At 37.1% G+C, this 12020-nt stretch overlaps 1 protein-coding gene across 1 annotated transcript in view; it reads right to left on the minus strand.

Moving 5' to 3' along the window:
- Positions 1 to 12020, minus strand: part of CDH23 (cadherin related 23) — a 1210211-nt gene that overhangs the window by 655782 nt on the left and 542409 nt on the right. The window lies entirely within an intron of this gene.

Genomic DNA, 12020 nt, shown 5'->3' on the forward strand with positions numbered 1-12020 from the left:
GGGAAAATATTTAGTGTGAATAAAATTAGTGGCTTGTCAAGAGACTGCTAGCAATATTGGGTGATAAGTTATGGAGTAAATAAAGCCTGAGTGAAATGCTGGATGTGTATCTTCTGCATCTGTATAATAACACCCAGCTCTATACAAAGACACAGAAGTGACACTGGCACATGTGTATAGCCAGACAAGGGCTGGTGATAGGATCAGTGGTATCTGCATCAGTATAATAAAATTCAGCACTATAAAATAATAGTTTTAATTGTAATTGTACCTTGGTGTCCTTCAATAAAGGTCTTTACTTTAGAAAATGTCCGCCACAGCCTTGGCTCGTGCCTATCCCTGATGTCAACTTTCATGATAAAGTGCCCGGTTTTTAAAAGAAACTTTTAAAAACAGGGGCACTTTCATTCATGAAAGTTTACATTGCACAAGATTTTACAAATACTTACCTTCCCCTGAAATGCCGGATCGCCGATCCCCCCCCCCCCCCGCCTGCTCCTTCCTGCTGTACTTACACAGCAATGACGAAACCGGCTTCCTCCAATCACGATGTGGCCTCACCAGATGGACATTCCTGGGGGGGAAACCGTGATGGGAGGAAGCCAGTTTTCATCATTTCCAACAAAGTACAGAGGACCTGCAAGTGGGGGATCGGTGATCTGGCGTTTCAGGAGAAGAAGGTATTTGTATCCGGTGCAATGTAAACTTTCATGAATGAAAGTGCCCCTGTTTTTAACAGTTTAAGCATGAAAGTTGACATTCACTTTAAATATAAACTGTTAAAAAATATTAATAAAAAATAATAACAATTATTATACATACAGTAAAAAATATAGCTATATTCTATGGATTATTTAGGAAAAAATTACACATATTTTATATTGCTATGTTCTTCACACATAAAATAATGTAATTTTTATTATTAAATATATATTTCTACATATATCTGATACTGTTAATGTAGAATATATATCTATACTGATATATCTATAGGAATAGATATATAGGAATATATATATATATATATATATAGAGAGAGAGAGAGAGAGAGAGAGAGAGAGAAATATGTATTTACAATAAAAAGTACATTGCTCTGTAAGTGAAGGACATTGGAATGTAAAGTAAACATTCTTCTGCGCTCCCCATTGACTTCTATAGGGTAATACGTTAACGCAGTCACAATATTTGGATTGCGAGCATCGGGTTTCACTTGCACGCAAACTTATTACTTTCAACTAATAAGCACACTACGCAGCTCGCGCAAAACAAGCCTCTGTCTAGCGAAGTTTACGCTCAAGCTAAATATCCCTCCACTCGTAATCTAGCTCTTTGTTGGTCCTAGAATATTTTAACTCAAAAAGAAGCATGCAACATTATCTTACATTCTCTATTTAGATAGGTTATATATTTGCATCTAAAAATAAGTGTAGACTTGTCCATGTTCTATGGCTTCATGTTTTTATATGCCTCTTTCACGGCTCAAGTCTGCAAGCAGAACATAGATTAATCATTGTTAACCAGAAAGCTGACCAAATGAAATGCCTATTTTGGAACGTACCCTATTATAGAATAAGTCATTTACTAAGCTTAGATATGAGTGATGGGATAGAAAACTCACAAAGGCTTGAGACTTTCTACATAAATCTGTCAAAATGTTGTGTGAACTCCTTCCTCCAATTAATTACATTATCCGTCCTTCGTACTATTGACCTCAATCAGCTACTGGGCTGTGCAAACTTTACTTAGATAAATACATAATAGGTCACATCTAATGTTAGATGCAAATACAGAGTAGGGCAGGTTAGATCTGGAGAGCTAAATAAGAGAGTCTGGTATAATTTTAGATAAACTTATTCCAAACATTTTGCTAGAAATTCATTAGATTTACATAAAACAAATACCAGTAAAATTAGTGCAGTAACAAAAATGTAACAATTACACAAAATCCTGCAAATATGCAAATACTTTGTTTATAGCTTTGAAAATGTGGTTTTAACCATCATAAATCATCATTTAAGAAGAGCACATGAAATAAATATTTGGCCAAGAAAGCCTAACCACATACAGCTGTTTCATCCCACAAATAAGTCATCAGTACAAAAATGACTGCATATTCCATGAATATGGTTGTAAGGTTGCTTATAAAAAAATATTTGTTTATAGGGGATATATGTATAATAGAAGTTCTCACCCAGCAAGCAAATAATAAAATAATACACATACATCTGCACATCTCAAACTGATAAAAAAATAATCAAGTAATGTATCCTAATATTAACTGCAAGTAAAAAGGCATATTCATATTTTTTATTATAAAGTTTAGAAATGTTAAGAATTTAATAAAAAAAATAGTTAAGAACTGTTAAAAACGTAGTACCATGTGTATGGTTTATGGACATCTATAATATATTTTCTGGATTTGTAATGACCTGCATTGTGGGCTAAGATTAACTATTGGGAAAGGGATCTGGGAGAGGGAGGGTATTGTGGGTGGGCAACTACACTACAGAAAAAAATTAGCTTTCTTTTATTGTGGCAAAACAAGCCTAAAATTTAGCTGCCAGTACCTAAGAAGGCAGCAAATTGGTAGAGGGGGAGGGTTAGAGAGCTGTTTGGGGGGGACAGGGAGGTTGGGGGCTAAGGGGGGATCCAACACTGCAGCATATATATATATATATATATATATATATATATATATATATATATATATATATATATATATATATATATATATAATAAAGCCTTTTATTTTAGTACTGGCAGACTTTCTGCTAGTTCTTAAGATGAGGGTGACAATTGTGAGGTGGGGTAGGGAAGAGAGCTGTCTGAGGGGGGTCAGGGAGGGATAGGTGGTGGGATGTGTCAGGTGGGAGGCTGATCTCTACACTAAAGCTAAAATTAACTCTACAAGCTACCTAAAAGCTACCTAATTAACCCCTTACTGCTAGGGATAATACAAGTGTGATGCACGGCAGCATTTAGCTGCCTTCTAATAACCAAAAAGCAATGCCAAAGCTATATATGTCTGCTATTTCTAAAGGGGATCCCAGAGAAGCATTTACAAACATTTGTGCCATAAATGCACAAACTGTTTGTAAATAATTTCAGTGTGAAACCTAAAGTTAGTGAAAAAGTGAAAGTTTTTTTTTTATTTGATCCCATTTGGGGGTGAAATGGTGGTATGAAATATACCAAAATGGGCCTAGATCAATACTTTGGGTTGTCTACTACACTACACTAATGCTAAAATGAACCCTAAAAGCTCCCTACAAGCTACCTAATTAACCCCTTCACTGCTGGGCATAATAAAAGTGTGGTGCGCAGCCTCATTTAGCGGCCTTCTAATTACCAAAAAGTAATGCCAAAGCCATAAATGTCTGCTATTTCTGAACAAAGGGGATCCCAGAGAAGCATTTACAACCATTTGTGCCATAATTGCACAAGCTGTTTGTAAATAATTTCAGTGAGAAACCTAAACTTTGTGAAAAAGTTTGTGAAAAAATAAAAAATGTTTTAATTTGATCATCGCCGCTACTTTAATAAATATATTAACCCCCCAAACCGCCGCACTCCCGCCTCGTAAACACTAATTACATTTTATTAACCCCTAATCTGCCGTCCCTAACATCGCCGACACCTACCTACATTTATTAACCCCTAAGCTGCCGCCTCCAACTTAAGTATAATTTAAAATCATCTAAATAAAATTACTACAATTAAATAAATGATTCCTATTTAAAACTAAATACTTACCTGTAAAATAAACCCTAAGCTAGCTACAATATAACTAATAGTTACATTGTAGCTATCTTAGGGTTTATTTTTATTTTACAGGCAACTTTGTATTTATTTTAACTAGGTAGAATAGTTATTAAATAGTTATTAACTATTTAATAACTACTTAGTTAAAATAAAGACAAATTTACCTGTAAAATAAATCCTAACCTAAATTACAATTACACCTAACACTACACTATCATTAAATTAATTTACTAAATTACCTACAATTAACTACAATTAAATTAAATAAAGTACAAACCCCCCCCCCCACTAAATTACAGAAAAAAATAAAATAATTACAAGAATTTTAAACTAAATACCCCTAATAAAATAAAAAAGCCCCCCAAAATAATAAAAATCCCTACCCTATACTAAATTACAAATAGCCCTTAAAAGGGCTTTTTACGGGGCATTGCCCCAAAGTAATCAGCTCTTTTACCTGTAAAAAAAAATACAAAATACACTATACCCCCCAACATTAAAACCCACCACCCACACACCCAACCCTACTCTAAAACCCACCCAATCCCCCCTTAATAAAACCTAACACTAACACCTTGAAGATCACCCTAACGAGAGACGTCTTCACCCAGCCGGGCACAAGTGGTCCTCCAGAGGGGCAGAAGTCTTCATCTGATCCAGGCAGAAGAGGTCCTCCAGACGGCCAGAAGTCTTCATCCAGGCGGCATCTTCTATCTTCATCCATCCAGAGCGGAGCGGGTCCATCTTGAAGCAAGCCGACGCAGAGCATCCATCCAGACTGACGACTACACGACGAATGATGGTTCCTTTAAATTACGTCATTCAAGATGGCGTCCCTTGAATTCCGATTGGCTGATAGGATTCTATCAGCCAATCGGAATTAAGGTAGGAAAAATCCTATTGGCTGATGCAATCAGCCAATAGGATTGAGCTCGCATTCTATTGGCTAATTGGAACAGCTCTACGCTCACCTTTTTGCGGCTATAGGCTTTGTACCCAGGCTGGCTGAGTCACTAAGAGCTGTGCAACTGTCTGTCAATTTCTGTGTTTTGTATGTGTCTAGGGAAATTACAAAAGACCTGTGTCACCCTTGTTTGTTTCTTAGTGTGTTTTTTATTAAAAGCATGTATTATGTTGTTGTAGGCTAGTGACACAGGGAGGAAGAGACCTTAACATGGTCCGAGGCCATCACCATTTGGCCACACAATGTAATTAAATCTAACATTTTGGGGTCAATTTATTAAAGTCTAGCTGACATGTTACGCTATAGCGTATCATGTCCACCAGACATCGCTGAATGCAGACAGCATACACTGTCCGTGTTCTAGTTAACTGCTTGTGCAATACCGCCCCTGCAGATTCGCGGCCATTCGGCCGCTAGCAGGGGGTGTCAATCAGCCCGATCATATAGGATCGGGCAGATTGCTGTACGCCGCCTCAGAAGTTGCGTATAAGTTAAGGAGCAGCGGTCCTAAAGGCTTGTGCGGAAACAGGGTGAATTGGCCCAATTCGGCCAATAATAAATTGACCCCTTTGTTTTTAATAAGAGATTTTCTAGTTATATTTCTCAAGCCCTACCTTATATCCAAGTATAAGCACTCACTTGAGTCACTCTGGACAACAATGTATAAAATTCTGTGCTGCTCATGCATATGACAAGCAACTATGTCTGCTTCACATGTTGCCAATGATATTCTTATGCTTAGGGCAGTTTATTTTTTTAACACCCCCCCCCTGGAAAAATCAGCCACTAGATAATATTATTCTGAAATGTAACCCTTAAATTATTCACAGCCACTACAAGTTTTAGAATATGGAAGCTGGCATTTTATTTAGCAACCCTGTGCCTGATATTACATTGGCAGAATGCCTGTCAAATCTTCTGGAAACAACACATAACCGTCATTCATGTGTAACACAACCACAACAATACTGTCAAGATGGAGGCTGGTACTTAGAAGTCAGTAGGCCTATTGCACCAGTGGTGTCACTAGGGTTGGTAACTCATAGTGTCCCCCCACCCCCCCCAGGAATAAAATAAATCAACTTCAAACCAAGATGGTAATGCAAAGCGTTTACATCCCTATGCACTTTAAATAACTGGTCTTTGCTTTTTTTTTTTTTTTTACTAGAATGTTTAATTCCAGATATTTTGTATATTTTAAACTGATTTATATATCACATTAATTTCTAGAAATAAAAGGTTTAAACAAACACAAAAAGAAAAAGGAAAAAAATCCCCCCCAAAAATCAAAAAGAATATTTGAAATGTGTCCTTTCCAAAGCTAAAAAATAAGTACAATTAAGTATAAATCTGAAAATCATTTCAATACCAAATCTCATCATAAACAAGCAAACAAACAAAAAAATAAAAACAAAAAGGACACATAACTATCGGAGAGCTAAAAAGCCTTAACGACATCTTGTTCCACTAGATCTGGCTTATTTAAGAGGTACTAACATTTTAAGCAGTAAACAACAATCAAGAAAAATAATAGGAAGGTTTCGGCCATTAGGTGTCATTTTAGATGTGTTGTCTTGTCACTCTTGTTCAATCAATATGTTTCAGCTTCTAGAATGTTTACTCCTTGCAGTCTTGTTATAACATTGAAAATACTTCTAAACATTTTAAGGGTATCATAATGTATGTCAGCAGTTTAATGGCACAGGATTTTACGTGTCATGTAAGGTAAATAAGATCTAACGGCTAGATTACGAGTTTTGCGTTATGGTGAAAAAGCAGCGTTATCAGGTTATAACTCTGCTTTTTCACTACCGCTGCTATTACGAGTCTTGCAGGTTTAGAGGCACAGCACACTTTTTTGGCCATAACGCAAATCAACTTACGCAAATTGCGTAAAGTCTTTTTTCAATGGGATTTTCATAGCGCCGATATTACAAGCTTTTCTTGGGAGGCCAAAAAGTGAGCAGTACACCCTATACCGTCAAGATTTGTAATGCATTCTAATTGGAACAGCCAATAGAATGCGAGCTCAATCCTATTAGCTGATTGGATCAGCCAATAGGATTGAAGTTCAATCCTATTGGCTGATTGCATCAGTCAATAGGATTTTTTCAACCTTAATTCCGATTGGCTGATGGAATTCTATCAGCCAATCGGAATCTAAGGGATGCCATCTTGGATGACGTCACTTAAAGGAACCTTCATTCGTCGGGAGTCGTTGTAAGAAGAGGATGCTCCTCGCCGGATGTAATGAAGATGGACCCACTCCGTGCCAGATGGATGAAGATAGAAGATGCTGTCTGGATGAAGACTTCTGCCCGTCTGGAGGACCACATCTCCCGGCTTGGATGAAGACTTCTCCCGGCTTCGCTGAGGGCTTCTTGCCGCTTTGTTGAGGACTTCTCCCAGCTTCGTTGATGATGGATGTCCGGTCTTCAAAACTGTAAGTGGATCTTCGGGGGTTAGTGTAAGGTTTTTTCAAGGGTTTATTGGGTGGGTTTTAGTTTTAGATTAGGATTTGGGCAGCAATAGAGCTAAATGCCCTTTAAAAGGGCAATGCCCATCCAAATGACCTTTTCAGGGCAATTTTTTTTAGTTAGGGTTTTATTTGGGGGGTTGGTTGTGTGGGTGGTGGGTATTACTGTTGAGGGGTTGTTTGTAATTTTTTTACAGGTAAAAGTGCTCATTTCTTTGGCCATTTTAAGGTCTATTGGTAGTTTAGTTTAGGCTAGGGTTTTCTTTTATTTTGGGGGGGGGCTTTTTGTGTAATTTAGTGTTTGTTTGTTTTTGTAATTGAGGTATTTGTATTTAATTTAGTTAATTGTATTTAATTTAGGTAATTTATTTAATTGTAGTGTAAGGTTAGGTGTTAGTGTAAGACAGGTTAGGTTTTATTTTACAGGTAAATTTGTATTTAATTTAGCTAGGTAGTTAGTAAATAGTTAATAACTATTTAGTAACTATTCTACCTAGTTAAAATAAATATAAACTTGCCTGTAAAATAAAAATAAAACCTAAGCTAGATACAATGTAACTATTAGTTATATTGTAGCTAGCTTAGGGTTTATTTTACAGGTAAGCATTTAGTTTTAAATAGTAATTATTTAGTTATTAATGTGATGCAAGATGTAGTACCAGCACTCAATTGGATCTCAAAATGGATTAATACCTAGGCTCAGATGATATGTATGTAGTACAGAAAATAATTAGGTCTATAATAGTATATATTTCAGGAATAGAATAAAAGTATTGTGCAGCATGAACCAATGATGCAGTGTACCCCTAACACTGTAGGTAATGATATAACCAAGAGAACAAATCGAGGTAATTCAGTGCAACTTAATACAATAAGCAATGCTAGCTAAACAAATGGTCAAGTCATTCAAATGTTCTTATTATCAAATCCTTACTGCCAGCCTGGGCAGTAGTAGCGATGTAATAAATGAGTAGGTGTCTCCTTACCGGAAATTACCTCAATCGTATGAGGTAATGTATGAGCATATAGAAAAAGTTGTCCGTCCCCTCCTCAGTTTGTAGTCAATTTGCCTCAGGACTGTGTTGTTTAGGGATTTCTGCCCTTCGCTGCATTCTTATGTATGGCACTTGTCTTTTTGGAAACTTCCAGGATCTTTAAAAACCGGAGCCTTGATGTCTCTCAGGAGTATGGTACTGCTGCCGTTTACCCTCTGGTCTGGACGTAGACCACAACTGACTTCCTGCCCCCCCCCAAAGGGTTTTTTTATTTTGTGGGGGCTTTAATATTTTGATAGGGCTATTAGATTAGGTGTAATTAGTTTAAATATCTTGTAATTTGTTTTTTATTTTGTGTAATTTAGTGGTTTTTTTTGTAATTTAGGTATTTGTATTTAATTTAGTTAATTGTATTTAATTTAGTTAATTTATTTAATTTATTTAATGATAGTGTAATGTTAGGTGTAATTGTAACTTAGGTTAGGTTTTATTTTACAGGTATATTTGTATTTATTTTAGCTAAGTAGTTAATAACTATTGTACCTAATTAAAATAAATACAGAGTTGCCTGTAAAATAAAAATAAACCCTAAGCTAGATACAATGTAACTATTAGTTATATTGTAGCTAGCTTAGGGTTTATTTTACAGGTAAGTATTTAGTTTTAAATAGGAATAATTTAGTTATTAATAGTAGGTTTTCTTTAGATTTATTTTAATTATATTTAAGTTAGTGGGTGTTAGGGTTAGGGTTAGACTTAGGTTTAGGGGTTAATAACTTTAGTATAGTGGCGGCGACATTGGGGACGGCAGATTAGGGGTTAATAAATGTAGGTAGGTGGCGGCGATGTTAGGGGCAGCAGATTAGGGGTTAATAATATTTAAATGTTTTTGAGATGCGGGAGTGCGGTGATTTAGGGGTTAATATGTTTATTATAGTGGCGGCAATGTCCGGAGCGGCAGATTAGGGGTTAATAAGTATAATGTAGGTGTCGGCGATGTTGGGGGCGGCAGATTAAGGGTTAATAAGTGTAAGATTAGGGGTGTTTAGACTCGGGGTTCATGTTAGGGTGTTAGGTGTAAACATAAATTTAGTTTCCGCATAGGAATCAATGGGGCTGCGTTACTGAGCTTTACGCTGCTTTATTGCAGGTGTTAGACTTTTTTTCAGCCGGCTCTCCCCATTGATGTCTATGGGGAAATTGTGCGCGAGCACGTACAACCAGCTCACTGCTGACTTAAGCAGCGCTGCTATTGGAGTGCGGTATGGAGCTCAATTTTGCTCTACGCTCACTTCTTGTCTTTTAACGCCGGGTTTATAAAAACCTGTAATACTAGCACTGTAGGGAAGTGAGTGGTGACAATAACGTGCAAGTTAACACCGCACCCCTCATAACGCAAAACTCGTAATCTAACCGTTTGTTAGTTATCAGATCTAAGGGCACTTCATCATCACTCAATTCCAGCAGCCCTAGAAACTCCTCCAAAACTAGAAATATACTGCTCTACTGTTTGAGAACTTAGTAGGTTTCCACATATGACATATCTGCACAAGAGAAGTCAGTAATGTGACAGAGCATTCTCTGTACTTTATAAGGATGGTAACATCTCTATGCTTCCCTTGGGTAAAAAAGCCCACCAATTACCCCAAAATAAGATCAAAGAGAATCAACTAAGATTAGACATATTTCCAATTCAAGCAATTTGAAGAAAACTCTGCTGCTTACCGGGTGTACAGAGCACTTATAAGCAGGTATTTTCTTACACAGCTTTCCCGTGTTCTGCTCCAATTCTCCCAGTCGACTGTCCACATCACATGTGACCAAACCAACTGAGTCAGCTGACACAACGAGATGCGCCTTCCTGCTGCAGCTTAAAACTGTGTGCTCATAAGTGCGAGAAGTTAAGGAACTCATTTTAGACGTAACAATAGTTACTTGGGACTCCCCTTCGCGTCTGTCACCCAGGTGTGGTCCACACACCCTGCACCCCCCTTGTGACGCCACTGTGTTGCACCCAGTAATAACATTAGATAACTGCGAAATGTGTGCAACTTTAACTGGTATTTTTCTGTGAATGGATACTTTATTTATAGACACAATCTCTGGTATATGGAGATGGCGCTTTATTGGACACACTTGTGCCAGCTGCATCTACTGAATCAATCAATCAATCAATCATTTTCACAATGGTATAATTTGCTTGTCTGTAGGATTTACACATTTTAGGCCCTTGTACTAAATGGAGGGCAGACAAGGTTCCTGACTTGGGGTGAACAGGCTGTGGTCACTGTACTTCCACTGCCCGGATTTACCATTACACAAACACTTGCTTGTGCGACAACGCCACCTGGTCTGTGAGAGCAGGGCTTGTCAATCACCCCAAATAAATGTGTTCAGGGTGTTTTATCTTTACTAACTCAGAGGTGGCATAGATGGTAAGCAGCAGTGGTGGGAAGGAGCCTAGCATGAGCTGAGCCTGCCCTACAAGGGTTTAAAAACAGCATTTACTGCTTAATACATCCTTTTCAGAAGAATGCAGAGAATACAACAAAACTAGTGATTTTCTACATTTGCCTGAATCTGAAGGCACAGGTCTACTTTACTCTTCCTATTACACAACCTTGCACAAGACCAGGGGTAATGAATGGTCTCTTGCAGGCAATAAGCAGTATACAATGGGTAGCAGTTCATGCCACTTGCCAACATTTTTATAGTGTGCCACCTTGTGCAAGAGTGCCAAGGTTTGTTACCCGTATCCTATTCTTGTCTTTAAAGCATTCAAGCAAAACTGTTATCATATAGTTCTCTTGACACGTGCACACATCCTACCTAGGTATGGTCTTAAACAAAGAATACCACGAGAACAGAATTAAACTAGTAACTTTTTTTAATTGTTTGCTCTTTATGAATTATGAAAGATTTGAGGTTTCATGTCCCTTAAAAAATTGCAACATGTAGATGAAATATTAATGCTATTTTAAAGAGATTAATATTATTATATGTATTTATGTGTGTAGGTATATACTTATTTACGTATTACACAGTACCCTGTAAATGTATAGAGCATGGAAATGGTATGTGCTAATACAAATGTTACTCTCACCAATTTTTGGAATAAAATATAAGTTAATATCACAAAGGTAGAAAACTCAGAACTGCCACTGTCTCAGAAAAACTTACAATTAACTTTCCCAGCAGTTGCCATAACCACGTGAGTTGCAGCTGGAATAAATAGTTCCTAAAAGATTTTTTTCTCCTTCCCAAAAATTTAAGTGGAATGAACGACCTGCTGTGCTTAAACTGTAAAACCAGCTAATCACTGCCGCGTTTGATGTCTTCTGCACAATTCTTTCCTGTGATAGCTCGCCCCGCTGCGCTGCCCCCAGTGGTCAGGATTTAGGGTTTGTCATTCAGCTGAGACTTCTGAGTGTGCGGTCTGTGTATGCATGTGAGATATTATGATAATCAAACTTGAAACCATTTATATCATCTTTAAAGGGAAATGGATCAACCAATTAAAATGAGAATGCTTGAAACACAATTTTCTTATTTACATAAAATTCCCTTTTAGAGATTAAAATATGTCTCTAGACTCTAAAAGGGATATAAAAGTGCAAAAGGAAAATGTACTTATTTGTTAGAGCATTTTATTATAGCATTTTTGCATTCATATAGCTATATATTTAGCCCCTGCAGAACAGTAAAACACAGTTATAGTCAGCTACAGAGCAGGAATGCACTTCTAAGAGCTAAATCTGCTGAGTCAATAACAAAGGGCATACGTGTGAAGCCACCAATCAGCAAATAGCTCCCAGTAGTGCAC

This window comes from Bombina bombina, chromosome 9, assembly GCF_027579735.1.
Source record: "Bombina bombina isolate aBomBom1 chromosome 9, aBomBom1.pri, whole genome shotgun sequence".
NCBI lineage: Eukaryota > Metazoa > Chordata > Amphibia > Anura > Bombinatoridae > Bombina > Bombina bombina.